The 14,311-nt window shown below is 32.0% G+C and overlaps 1 protein-coding gene across 1 annotated transcript in view; it reads right to left on the reverse strand.

Annotated features, from left to right (window-relative positions):
* Window positions 1-310: 310 nt before the first annotated feature.
* The window catches only part of LOC148947048 (uncharacterized), a 60,262-nt gene continuing 46,261 nt past the window's right edge, over window positions 311-14,311 (reverse strand). Inside the window, exon 3 of the transcript XR_016142415.1 lies at window positions 311-1,046. The gene's annotated coding sequence lies outside the window, so the exon portion shown is untranslated. The remainder of the gene's footprint in view (window positions 1,047-14,311) is intronic.

Genomic DNA, 14,311 nt, shown 5'->3' on the forward strand with positions numbered 1-14,311 from the left:
TATATCTGCCTCGTTGGTATAGGAACCGATAGGTTATTCAAATTTTTAGTGCCACTGATATAATAATATGTTATAATAAGTTGGATACCAAGGTAAAAGAACAAGCTTGCCTGCGGTTAGGTTCTTTTCATCCTCTTGCGCGATTATTTTTATTTATATTCAAGGTCATATCCAGGGGGGGGGGGAACTTAGAACCCCCCACCCCTGAAATGTTTGTCCGACTAGTAAAAACGAAAAAAAAATGAATATAAACCAAATTTTGATGTTTTTTTTGTAACCCCTCACCCCGAAAAAAATCCTGGATACGTGCCTGTTTGCATTCTTGTTTTTATATTTTATTAATTAAAAAACACTTTTTCAACCATATAAGTTTAAAAAAAAAGTAAAGCACTCCATTAAACCAAAATGAACAAAAATAGCATTCAATAATCTACCAAAAGTAAAACTACCACAAATCATGTACTGCGGTTTTTTTCCGTCACTTTGGTGTTATCGAACCATACGACACTCGTAAGTTTGCAATGTGAAAAGATTTACTTTTCTGTCCATACCAAATTTTCAAATCGGTTAAAAAAAAAAACTTACTAAAAAGTACTTAAGAATATAACACTATCTTCAAATGCACTACAAACAATTAAAATGATGATTTTTTCATGGTACCTGGAAATATTGAAACTTTTTGAAGCATGGAGTGGTCTTGAAATATTTTATTGCTATTTACGAATGATTACCATCACCACTTCATGCTTTCATTTTTAATCGTAAAGTAGGTAGACGTTTCAGCTTTTCGAGATAACAGGAGACTTTTTTTTAACTGTCTAATCCCTTTGAAGATTACATTTTTTGTTTTTTTACAATGCTTTAGGGGTTTTCGACCATTCTGATTACAATAGTTACATTTAAATTGTGACTCAATTCATCCGGAAGAGCTCTGGGGCACATTGCAGGAGGATCAGGTTGCATTATTCATGCCAAAGGTATGGAGACTTCGAATGAGTGGAACTTTGCGATCAATCCCCTCTTCCAAATTTCTACGAAAATCTCGTCTATAAATCAGAAAAAATTCTTAAGAATTTACACAATGTGGACTGATTTTGCCAAGTCATATTTTGATGTTAATGATCAAATTTTAATCATTCTAGACCATTCAGTGAACAGTCACCAAATAATTCTGGAAAAAAGAGGTACATCACTTAAATTTGTGATTACTTTTTTTTTGGGGGGGGGGGGGACGAGATGCAGGGGGCACTTTCCGAAGAATCTCATTTTATGTTCTTCTGTCATACAGATTGAAAAACCTTATTTGGCGAGTTTCAACTTATTTGGCGAGGTATAAAACGTAGGCGTTTTTTTTATTAAAATGTAAATATAAAACTTCTGATTCATATAGGCCTTCTGCGCGACTTTGGGTCCTGACTGCTCGAAATAGTAGGCTACTAATATACCACCAGGTAGGTACTTTTTTTGGATCTTTTGACCGTCCTAATTAAAATGAACATCTTAAAATTTGATCCAATACAATTCGGAATTGTGAGATGCTCGAGGGCTTGTGAGAAATCAAGCTATTTTCCGATCGGTTTGGCTCTTAGAAAAGGCACTGTAATCTAGTTCTCTTAAAGGAAAACACGATCGAATGGGTTTTCTCCCTAGTGTCTAAGACAAGTAAAAATAATGCATTGGACACACGTAATTTAATATAATTGCTTGAAAAATCAATATTGTCGCGGGAGTTGAAGCCAAGATTCACCGGTTGAAGATGTTGAATAATCCTAAGGCCACCTCCACCACCAGCAATAAATTTTCAATCGATTTATTCTGAATTGTAAATTGAAGACGCAAGCTTGTTTTTAGTTATATACATTCGCTGCGTTGTTGGCTAGTTCATATATTTTTTATTATTTACTTCTTTACCGTAATTTGTTTAATTATTATTTCAAGTTATTTGGTATGTTGGCTAGTTTATATATGTTTTATTATTTACTTCTTTACCGTAATTTGTTTAATGAGTATTTCAAGTTATTTGGTATGTATGGAACTAACATTGCTCTTTAATGTCGACTGTGAAGTATTTTTTCATTCAGATCAGACTAATTTTTCTCATCCGTGAAAATATCTAACTTGAAATTTTGATCAGATTTTAAATGGGGTCTTGGCATACATTGGGCAACAGCCACATGGAATTTCAGGTTTAAATAAGGTCCAAAACATCAGGTTTGGACCTTAAAATCTATGTTAAAATTTAGTTTGTGACCAATGCATCGATTAATTGCGTATAATGAGCCAAATAAAAAAGTACCCTGGAGATTCCTGGTTCTTAATAAGTCAACAAGTTGTGTTGCCTATGATCCAACTCCTACTTTTGTTCCAAGGCAATTTTTTCTAACCCGCAAAGCAATCATACTCTGTGGTGGCACATTGGATTGATTATCTGCGTGTTAATACGAGACCTAGGGATTGATCCCCGCTGCGGCAAGGTTGCTACTTGTCTCTTTAAAGGGGTGACTAACAAAGGATACAGCGGGAAAAAGAGAGAGATAGAAAAAGGGCTATATAAATTTTTACTGTAAGACAGTTTGCCTGACCCACAAGCTAAAAGTATATTATACAGATGTACAACTGAGCACAATTGTTTACTGATAAATTTTGTACTTGTGCTTGTCTGTCTTCATTTTCTTCTAAAAATGTTTTCATGCGTGGTGTCTCTGAGCTAGCTAAAAGCTGAGATAAAAAAGCTGAATAAGCTAGTCTTTCCTGAATATTTGACCTCTAAAACGGAAATCCAAGTTAATCGACGGAAACCTGTGATGTAACTGTAAATTTCCTTTTGATTACTTATCAGTTTAATCCTGTGGTGATCCCTCCGCTTCAGAGGAAGAAACAACAAGTATTCCCCTAAGTTGCCCCCCCCTAAAGAATGGACTTGTGTGGCCTTTGTTCACGTATTATAGGAAGCGATTTCTTCTTTAATCTTTCTTGATGCAAAGTTTCCTCTTTTCAAGTTTATCGATGATATGTTGGGAATATTTATATTTAGTCCTTTTGAAGAAACATCAATTTTTCGTCCTCTCGAGCCACTTAAGTTATAAATTATAACGTTGTCTTATCCTACACATGAGGTATTCGCAAAACAGCAGAGACGTGCATCCCTCAATTAAGAAGCTCTGTTATGGCTATTTTAATAAATGGGGAAACATTTGGGAATGTCTTTATATTAGTACGGAAATAATTCTGGTTGACATAATGTTAAGACACTCAAGACCAGGGGAGACATTTGCAAGGGGCAGCTTTTCTTTGATTTCAACGAATAGTTTTTGTTGAAATAGTGTTCATACTGAGGACGTTACTTGAAATAAAATTTAGAGGAAGAAATGACAGCAGACTTGAAGTACTAAGGATATGTACCAGAGTTTGTCATGTTGAACCGTGAAAATAAAGGTACTTGTATGATAAACCCCCTACCGCTCAAGTTGTTCATTCATTGATGCATTATAGAACCGGTTTTTTCGTTAGTTTCTTTCAGCCAAGCATGAGACAAGACAAAGAAAAGTGACAAAATAGATGGAAAATATGTAATTTGAGCAGTATATTTGCACATTAGGGGGTGGGGGTTAAATATTTGGACATTGTGAAGTCAGAAAAAAATTACTCTGCATAATATGCAGAATAATTGTGTTTTAACACATTAGGCATTCAGACCCGCTATACTTTACCCCCCCCCCCCCCTGAGTGTGCAAATATATAGCCCAAATTTGTTTCTAAAGTATTATATTTTTATCTTAGTTTGGTATATTTCATTAGGATTGAGTGTCAAAGAAACATATTAGAAACATATTAGAAGAATATTAGGAAGGGGGTAGGCTATGTCATACAAGTACCAAAATAAATAAGCGAAATAAATTAGTTAAATTTGATAACGCGTTTCGTCCGTAAAAATTCAGATACTCAGTATCTAATGATTTCTAAAGACAATTACACCTCCAGAGAAAGGTTATACCTTCCTGAGCTATTTGGTACTGAGTTTGTTTAGTCTGTTTTGTTTTCATCCATGTTCACTTTTTTCTAAATTAATTAGAAAAAACTTTTTCCACAAAATAAGTTTTTCAAAAAAAACGTTAAGAACTCAAAACAAACAGAAATTAAAATATACAACAGAGTCAAACTCAAACTGAGCAGAAATTAATATGAGCAGGGTTCTAAACCCCTATGCTTTCTAAAAGCCAGAATATAATTTGTACATTACTGAAAAAAAAATTCAACGAATTTACTGAAAAAAAGGTGCATTGTCAGTTTAATATACATATGCTGATATTTATTCCTTAAAATGTTAATTAATTTTTTATTTCTTAAAGTTATAAAAGTTAAAACATTTAAAAGATTTTTTTTCAGTAAAGTACAAATAACATTCTGGCTTTTAGAAAGCATAGGGTGGGTCGTCATACTCAAAAACAAACAAAAACAATGAAAAGTGAAAATATTTAAAAGAATTTTTTTCGGTAAAGTAAAAATTTTATTCTAGCTTTTAGAAAGCTTGGGGTTTAGAACCCTACTCATATTCATTTCTGCTCGTTTGACTCTTATTTAGTTTAATTTCTGTTTGTTTTAGGGTTCGTTTATTTATTTATTCTTATTTATGGTAGTTGTATTCTTGGTAGATTATTTGATTCTATTTTTGCTCATTTCGGTTTAATAGAGTTCTTTACTTTTTTAAAAAAAACTTATTTTGTTGATGTTTTTTTTTAATTAATTTCTGTTCGTTTTATATTGACATAGTATTTTTCAGGGAGAAAGACTGAGCTACTTCTAAAGTTAAATAACCATCCTTTCCTTTAAAACCTTAAATACCCCCCTGGACATAGCTTAAAACCCTTGCCCCTATTCTCTGGGGATTGTTTAAACCCCTAAGGCCTTGTTATATGATATTTAGATCATTTTGAACAGAATAGCTATCTCAAAATTTCTATTAGATACATTTCAGGACAATACGACGTGTGTGTGTGGGGGGGGGAGGGGGGGTAGCTATCCTCCGATCACTTTGACTCTTAAAAAGAACACTGGAGCGTCTGATTACTAATCCAATGAGCCCCCTCCGAAGTTTATATGACCACGCTTTCTATAAAAACCTTATATGTCCCCAGCTCATAACTTACAACCCTTACCCTGAGGGCTGGGGGTTTTGTTATCCTCAAAGACATAATTTCTAGACCATTCTAATTCGCTGAACAAAACAACTATCTCAAAATTTTTAATGGAAGCGTTTGGGGAAATTATGGGCGTGGGGGGGGGGGGGCATTTGCCCTTTGATCACTTTCTATTAATAAAAAAAGGCATTAGTCTTCTCAATTTCCAATCAAATGAGCCCTTTTAGAAGCTTCTACGACAAAACTTTCTATAAAAATATTATATACCCCAAGGGCAAGTAGAAAAGGGGGTGCCAGTCCGGGGGGGACTCCATATATGGGCATAGAATCCATCTAAGTGTGATCCACGAAGGGGGAGAGAATTTCTGGGAACTTGATTTGCATAATCGACTGGGACAAGAAACGTGAGGGGATTTCATTTTTAAATATGTCTTCTCTGGTCTTTAGGTCTGAGAGATAAATATTAATATTCTATCGAAGCCATAATAGTGTAACTAGGAACACCTTAGATTTTTTCAGAAATTCATGCGAGATCAAGACAGATTGAATATATTTTACGCGGGAAATGGTTTCCTGTGAATTTCAAATGTGACAGCGCAGGGACGCCGAAACAAAGAAAAAAGCAGGAATTAATTTTAGGAGATTATATGGGCAAAAAAAATTAATCGGCATTTAAGGGATTTTTTGGGCGAAACAGTTTGAGACATTTTAGAAGAAGATTTGGGGTGAAACTCTGTGGTCACCCCAAATTTTTCTTAGAAATACCAATTTCTTCGTTTATGATAACAAATGTCTGTTAGAAGTAGCAATTTTTCCATAACACTAAAAAATTTTCTCCTTCGAAGTAACAACTTTTACCTTAATACTAACAGAGTTATACTTAACACTATCAAATTTCTCTTAGAAGTAACAATTTTTTCGTCAGTGATGTTTTCTGCAAGATGTAGCAAGATTTCTGCCAAAGATACCAAATTTTTCTTAGAAGTAACAATTTTTCCGTTTATGATAAAAAATTTTCTGTCAGAAGTTTCAAGTTTTCCTTAACTCTAACAAATTTTCTCTTCGAAGTAACAACTTTTTCCTCAATACTAACAAACTTCTACTTAAAACTATCAAATTTTTCTTAGAAGCATAATTTTTTTCCATTCATGACAAAAAGTTTTCTGTCAAAAGTAGCAAGTTTTCATTAACACTAACAAATTTTCTCATCAAAGTAATATTTTTTCCCTAACACTAACAGTTTTAGATACAACTATCAAATTTCTTTAGAAGTAACAATTTTTCGTCAGTAATAACAAAATTTTCTGTTAGAACTAACAAGTTTTCTGTCAAAGATATCAAATTTTTCTTAGAAGTAACAATTTTTTCGTTTATGATAGCAAGTTTTCCGCCAGAAGTAGCAAGTTTTCCTTTCACACTAACAAATTTTCTCTTCGAAGTAACAACTTTTTCCTCAATACTAACAAACTTTTACTTAAAACTATTAAATTTCTCTTAGAAGTAACAATTTTTGGTCAGTGATAACAAGTTTTCTGTAAGAAGTAGCAAGTTATATACCAAAGATACCAGATTTTTCTTAGAAGTAACAATTTTTTCGTTTATGATAACAAGTTTTCTGTCAGAAGTAGCAATTTTTCATTAAAACTAAAAAATTTTCTCCTCAAAGTAACAACTTTTACCTTAATACTAACAAACTTTGACTTAACACTATTAAATTTCTCTTAAAAGTAACAATTATTCGTCAGTGATAACAAGTTTTCTGTAAAATGTAGCAAGTTTTCTGCAAAAGATGCCAGATTTTTCTTAGAAGTAACAATTTTTTCGTTTGTGATAACAAGTTTTCTGTCAGAAGTAGCAAGTTTTCATTAACACCAACAAATTTTTTCTTCGAAGTAGCAACTTTTTCCTCAATACTAACAAACTTCTACTTAAAACTATAAAATTTTTCGTAGAAGTATAATTTTTTTCCGTTCATGATAAAAAGTTTTCTGTCAAAAGTAGCAAGTTTTCCCTAACACTAACAAATTTTCTAGTCAAAGTAATAATTTTTTCCTTAACACTAACAGAGTTTACTTACAACTATCAAATTTCTCTTAGAAGTAACAATTTTTCGTCAGTGATAACACATTTTCTGTTAGAACTAACAAGTTTTATGACAAAGATACCAAATTTTTCTCAGAAGTAACAATTTTTTCGTTTATGATAGCAAGTTTTCTGTCAGAAGTAGCAAGCTTTCCTTTCACACTAACAAATCTTCTCTTCGAAGTAACACCTTTTTCCTCAACACTAACAAACTTTTACTTAATACTATCAAATTTCTCTTAGAAGTAACAATATTTTCCTTAACACTAACTGAGTTTTAGTTACAACTATCAAATTTCTCTTAGAAGTAACAATTTTTCGTCTGTAATAACAAATTTTCGGTAAGAAGTAGCAAGTTTTCTACCAAAGATTCAAAATTTTTCTTAGAAGTAACAATTTTTACGTTTATGATAACAAGTTTTCTGTCGGAAGTATCAAGTTTTCCTTCACTATAACAAATTTTCTCTTCGAACTAACAACTTTTTCCTCAATACTAACAAACTTCTACTTAAAACTATCAAATTCTCTTAGAAGTAACAATTTTTTCGTCAATGATAACTAGTTTTCTGTAAGAAGTAGCAAGTTCCATGTCAAGGATACCAAATTTTTCTTAGAAATAACAATTTCTTCAATACTACCAAACTTTACTTAAAACTATTCTTATTCGTCAGTGATAACGAGTTTTCTGTAAGAAGTAGCAAGTTTTCTGTCAACGAGACCAAATTTTTCTTAGAAATAACAATATCTTCGTTCATGATAACAAGTTTTCTGTTTGAAGTAGCAATTTTTCCTTAACACTAACAAACTTTCTCCTCGAGGTAACAACTTTTACCTTAATACTAACAAACTTTCACTTAACACTATAAATTTCTCTTAGAAGTATCAATTTTTCGTCAGTGATAACAAGTTTTCTGCCAAAGATACCAGATTTTTCTTAGAAGTAACAATGTTTTCGTTTATGATAACAAGTTTTCTGTCAGAAGTAGCAAGTTTTCCTTTAACACTAACAAATTTTCTCATCGAAGTAACAACTTTTTCCTCGATACTAACAAACTTATACTCAATACTATCAAATTTCTCTTAGAATTAACAATTTTTCGACAGTGATAACAAGTTTTCTGTAAGATGTAGCAAGTTTTCTACCAAAGATTCAAGATTTTTCTTAGAAGTAACAATTTATTCGTATATGATAACAAGTTTTCTGTCAGATGTAGCAATTTCTCATTAAACTAAAAAATTTCTCCTCAAAGTAACAACTTTTACCTTAATACTAACAAACTTTTACTTAACACTATTAAATTTCTCTTATAAGTAAAAATTTTTCGTCAGTGATAACAAGTTTTCTGTAAAATGTAGCAAGTTTTCTGCAAAAGATGCCAGATTTTTCTTAGAAGTAACAATTTTTTCGTTTGTGATAACAAGATGTCTCCTAAAAGTAGCAAGTTTTCCTTATCACTAAAAAATCTTCTCTTCGAAGTAGCAACTTTTTCCTCAAAACTAACAAACTTCTACTTAGAACTATCAAATTTTTCGTAGAAGTATAATTTTTTCCGTTCATGATCAAGTTGTCTGTCAGAAGTAGCAAGTTTTCCCTAACACTATTAAATTTTCTAATCAAAGTAATAATTTTTTCCTTAACACTAACAGAGTTTTAGTTACAACTATCAAATTTCTCTTAGAAGTAACAATTTTTCGTCAGTGATAACAAATTTTCTGTTAGAGCTAACAAGTTTTATGTCAAAGATACCAAATTTTTCTGAGAAGTAACAATTTTTTCGTTTATGATAGCAAGTTTTCTGTCAGAAGTAGCAAGTTTTCCTTTCAAACTAACAAATTTTCTCTTCGAAGTAACAACTTTTTCCTCAATATTAACAAACTTTTACTTAATACTATCAAATTTCTCTTAGAAGTAACCATTTTTTCCTTAACACTAACAGAGTTTTAGTTACAACTATCAAATTTCTCATAGATGAAACAATGTTTTGTCAGCGATAAAAAATTTTCGGCTAAAACTAAAAATTTTTCTGTCAAAGATACCAAATTTTTCTTAGAAGTAACAATTTTTTCGTTTATGATAGCAAGTTTTCTACCAGAACTAGCAAGTTTTCCTTTCACACTAACAAATTTTCTCTTCGATGCATCAACTTTTTTCTTAATATTAACATACGTTTACTTAACACACTACCATTTTTCTTAGAAATTACACTTTTCGTCAGTGATAACACATTTTTTGCTCGAAATAGCAAGTTTTCTGTCAAAGATACCAAAATGTTTTCTTTGAAGTAACAATTTTTTCGTTATGATAAAAAGTTTTCTGGCAGAAGTAGCAAGTGAATAAGCACTCCACTTTCAAATTATAGTAGCTGACTGACGACGAAATTTCTGAAACAAACAAGACATAGCTTTAATCAAGAAATAAGAACCATGCGTAAAAATCTTCCTTCACAAACACTTGCAAAGTCTGAGCGTGCCATTTTTCAAGTGCTGGTAACAATGAAATTTCCAAAAAGTTGGGTTAATTTAGGTTCACTTAGAGTGGCGCAACACTTGTTTGTTTGTTTCAGAAATTTCGTCGTCAGTCAGCTACTATAATTTGAAAAGTGGAGTGCTTATTCACTGGCTACTTCTGCCAGAAAACTTGTTATCATAACGAAAAAATTGTTACTTCTAAGAAAAATTTTGGTATCTTTTGGTATAGTGTTAAGTAAAAGTTTGTTAGTATTAATGTAAAAGTTTTTACTTTGAGGAGAAAATTGTTTAGTGTTAATGAAAAATTGCTACTTCTGACAGAAAACTTGTTACCATAAAAGAAGAATTGTTAATTCTAAGAAAAATAAAGAATCTTTGGTAGAAAACTTGCTAAATCTTACAGAAAACTTGTTATCACTGACGAAAAACTGTTACTTCTAAGAGAAATTTGTTAGCATTAAGTAAAAGTTTGATAGTATTGAGGAAAAAGTTGTTACTTCGAAGAGAAAATTTGTTAGTGTGAAAGGAAAACTTGGTACTTCTGACAGAAAACTTGCTATCATAAACGAAAAAATTGTTACTTCTAAGAAAAATTTGATAGTATTAAGTAAAAGTTTGTTAGTATTGAAGAAAAAGTTGTTACTTCAAAGAAAAATTTGTTAGTGTTAAGGAAAACTTGCTACTTCTGACAGAAAACTTGATAAACGAAAAAATTGTTACTTCTAAAAAAAGTTTGGTATCTTTGGCAGAAAACTTACTCCATCTTACAGAAAACTTGTTATCACTGACGAAAAAGTTTTTACTTCTAAGAGAAATTTGATAGTTTTAAGTAAAAGTTTTTCATAATTAAGGTAAAAGTTGTTACTTCGAAAGAGAAAATTTTTTAGTGTTAAGGAAAAATTGCTACTTCAAACAGAAAACTTGTTATCATAAACGAAAAAATTGTTATTTCTAAGAAAAATTTGGTATCCTTGACATGGAACTTGTTAGTTCTAACAGAAAATGTGTTATCACTGACGAAAAATTGTTACTTCTAAGAGAAATTTGATAGTTGTAACTAAAACTCTGTTAGTGTTAAGGGAAAAATTATTACTTTGATGAGAAAATTTGTTAGTGTTAAGGAAAACTTGCTACTATTGACAGAAAACTTTTTATCATGAATGGAAAAAAATTATACTTCTACGAAAAATTTGATAGTTTTAAGAAGAAGTTTGTTAGTATTGAGGAAAAAGTTATTACTTCGAAGAGAAAATTTGTTAGTGTTAAGGAAAACTTGCTACTTCTGACAGAAAACTTGTTATCATAAACGAAGAAATTGTTATTTCTAAGAAAAATTTGGTATCTTTGACAGAAAACTTACTACTTCTTACAGAAAACTTGTTATCACTGACGAAAAAATGTTACTTCTAAGAGAAATTTGATAGTATTAAGTAAAACTTTGCTAGTATTAAGGAAAAAAGTTGTTACTTCGAAGGAAAAATTTGTTAGTGTTAAGGAAAAATTGCAACTTCTAACAGAAACTTGTTATCATAAACGAAGAAATTGTTATTTCTAAGAAAAATTTGATAGTTTTAAGTAGAAGTTTGTTAGTATTGAGGAAAGAGTTGTTACTTCGAAGAGAAAATTTGTTATTGTTAAGGAAAAATTGCTACTTCTGAGAGAAAACTTGTTATCATAATCGTAAAAATTGTTACTTCTAAGAAAAATTTGGAATCTTTGGTAGGAAACTTGCTACTTCTTACAGAAAACTTGTTATCACTGACGAAAAATTGTTACTTCTAAGAGAAATTTGATAGTTGCAACTAAAAGTTTGTTAGTGTTAAGGAAAAAATTGTTAATGTGATGAGAAAATTATTTAGTGTTAAGGAAAAATTACTACTTATAACAGATAACTTGTTATCATAAACGAAGAAATTGTTATTTCTTAAAAAAAATTTGGTATCCTTGACAAGGAACTTGCTACTTCTTACAGAAATTTTTTATCATGAACGGAAAAAAAATTATACTTCTAAGAAAAATTTGGTAGTTTTAAGTAAAAGTTTGTTAGTATTGAGGACAAAGTTGCTACTTTGAAGAGAAAATTTGTTAGTGTTAAGGAAAACTTGCAACTTCTGACAGAAAACTTGCTATTCTAAACAAAAATTGTTACTTCTAAGAAACATTTGTTATCTTTGACAGAAAACTTGTTAGTTCTAACGGAACATTTGTTATCACTGACGAAAAAATTGTTACTTCTAAGAGAAATTTGATAGTTGTAACTAAGACTCTGTTAGTGTTAAGGAAAAAATTGTTACTTTGATGAGAAAATTTTTTAGTGTTAAGGAATTGCTTGGTGTTGGCGTGTGTAAAAAAGCTGTAAAGTAAAGTTGTGGGTGAAAAGGATGAGTACTTCCAGTTTGAAAATTTGTTTAGGAGGGACACTACGTAAAGAACTTGTTCTGAAAAATTATAAAAAAAAGCCTTTGAAAGGTATTGCTTGGTGTTGGGGTATTCAAAAAGCCATAAAGTAAAGTTGTGTGTGAGAAGGATGAGTACTTCAAACTTGTAAAATGGGTTTAGGAGGGACATTAAGAAAATAACTTTCTGAAAAATATAAAAAAGCCTTTTGAAAAGTATTGCTTGGTGTTGGGGTATGCAAAAAGCCATAAGATAAAGTTGTGGGTGATAAGGATGAGTACTTCAAGTTGTAAAATTGGTTTAGGAGGGACATTACGTAAAGAACTTGTTCTGAAAAGATATAATAAAGCCTTTTGAAAAGTATTGCTTGGTGTTGGGTTATGCAAAAGTCGTAAAGTATTGTTGGGAGTGAAAAGGATGAGTACTTCAACTTGTAAAATTGGTTTAGGAGGGACATTATGTAAAGAACTTGTTCTGAAATAATATACTAAAGCCCTTTGAAAATTATTGCTTGATGTTGGGGTATGCAAAAAGTCATAAAGTAAAGTTGTGGGTGAAAAAGATGAGTACTTCAAGTTGTAAAATTGGTTTAGGAGGGACATTAAGAAATGAACTTGTTCTGAAATAATATAATAAAGCCTTTTGAAAAGTATTGCTTGGTGTTGGGGTATGCAAAAATTCGTAAAGTATTGTTGGGAGTGAAAAGGATGAGTACTTCAAGTTATAAAATAAGTTTAGGAGGGACAGTACGTAAAGAACTTGTTCTGAAAAGATATAATTAAGCCGTTTGAAAAGTATTGCCTGGTGTTGGGGTATGCAAAAGTCGTAAAGTATTGTTGGGAGTGAAAAGGATGAGTACTTCAACTTGTAAAATTGGTTTAGGAGGGACATTACGTAAAAAACTTGCTCTGAAATAATATACTAAAGCCTTTTGAAAAGTATTGCTTGATGTTGGGGTATTCAAAAAGCCGTAAAGTAAAGTTGTGGGTGAAAAAGATGAGTACTTCAAGTTGTAAAACTGGTTTAGGAGGGACATTATGTAAAGAACTTGATCCAAAAAATATAATAAAGCCCTTTGAAAAGTATTGCTTGGTGTTGGGGTATGCAGAAGTCGTAAAGTATTGTTGGGAATGAAAAGGATGAGTACTTCAAGTTATAAAATAAGTTTAGGAGGGACATTACGTAAAGAACTTGTTCTGAAAAGACATAATAAAGCCTTTGAAAAGTATTGTTTGATGTTGGGGTATGCAAAAAGTCGTAAAGTATTGTTGGGAGTGAAAAAGATGAGTACTTCAACTTATAAAATAAGTTTAGGAGGAATATTACGCAAAGAACTTGTTCTGAAGATATATTCGGGGGGGGGGGCCAACAAGTTGGCGGAGGGAGGGGCCCTTCTGTGTCTCAAGTGCGCAAAAAAAGTATTAAAAAAATGGGGGTGGGGGCCGGAGGGAAGGGGGTTCTTTGGGGGGCCCGCGGGGAGGGGGGCCCTTTGGGGACCTGGGAGGAGGGGGCCCTTTGGGCGCCCGGGGGAGGGGGCCCTTCTGTGTGTCAAGCGCGCGAAAAAAAGTGTAAAAAAAATTGGGGGGGGGGCAAAAATTTGGGCGGGGGCCCCTTTGGGGTTTGGGTAGGGGACCTTACAACACTGTTCAAATGGAACTTGTGTATTATAACGACCACAGAGTTTCACCCCAATTCATCTTTAAAATGTCTCAAACTGTTTCGCCCAAAAAATCCCTAAAATGCCGATTAATTTTTTTTCGCCCAAATAATCCCCTAAAAGTTATTTCTATATATTCCTTTGTTTTACCATCCCTGCGCTGTCACATTTGAAATTCCCAGGAAACCATTTCCCGCGTAAAATATATTCAATCTGTCTTGATCTCGAATGAATATCTGAAAAAATCTAAGGTGTTCCTAGTTACACTATTATGGCTTCGATAGAATATTAATATTTATCTATCAGACCTAAAGATCAGAGAAGCCATATTTAAAAATAGAATATTAATTTATCTTTCTGACCTAAACATCAGAGAAGCAATATTTAAAAATGAAATCCCCTCATGTTTCATGTCCCAGTCGATTATGCAAATCAATTTCCCAGAAATCCTCTCCCCCTTCGTGGATCAATACACTTAGATGGATTCTATGCCCATATATGGAGTCCCCCTCGGACTGGCACCCCCTTTTCTACTAGGGCATAACTTACAAACCACTGCAAGACACTC

The sequence above is a fragment of the Artemia sp. Qi Xiang Cuo genome, chromosome 11, assembly GCF_049724085.1.
Source record: "Artemia sp. Qi Xiang Cuo chromosome 11, ASM4972408v1, whole genome shotgun sequence".
Classification (NCBI taxonomy): domain Eukaryota; kingdom Metazoa; phylum Arthropoda; class Branchiopoda; order Anostraca; family Artemiidae; genus Artemia; species Artemia sp. Qi Xiang Cuo.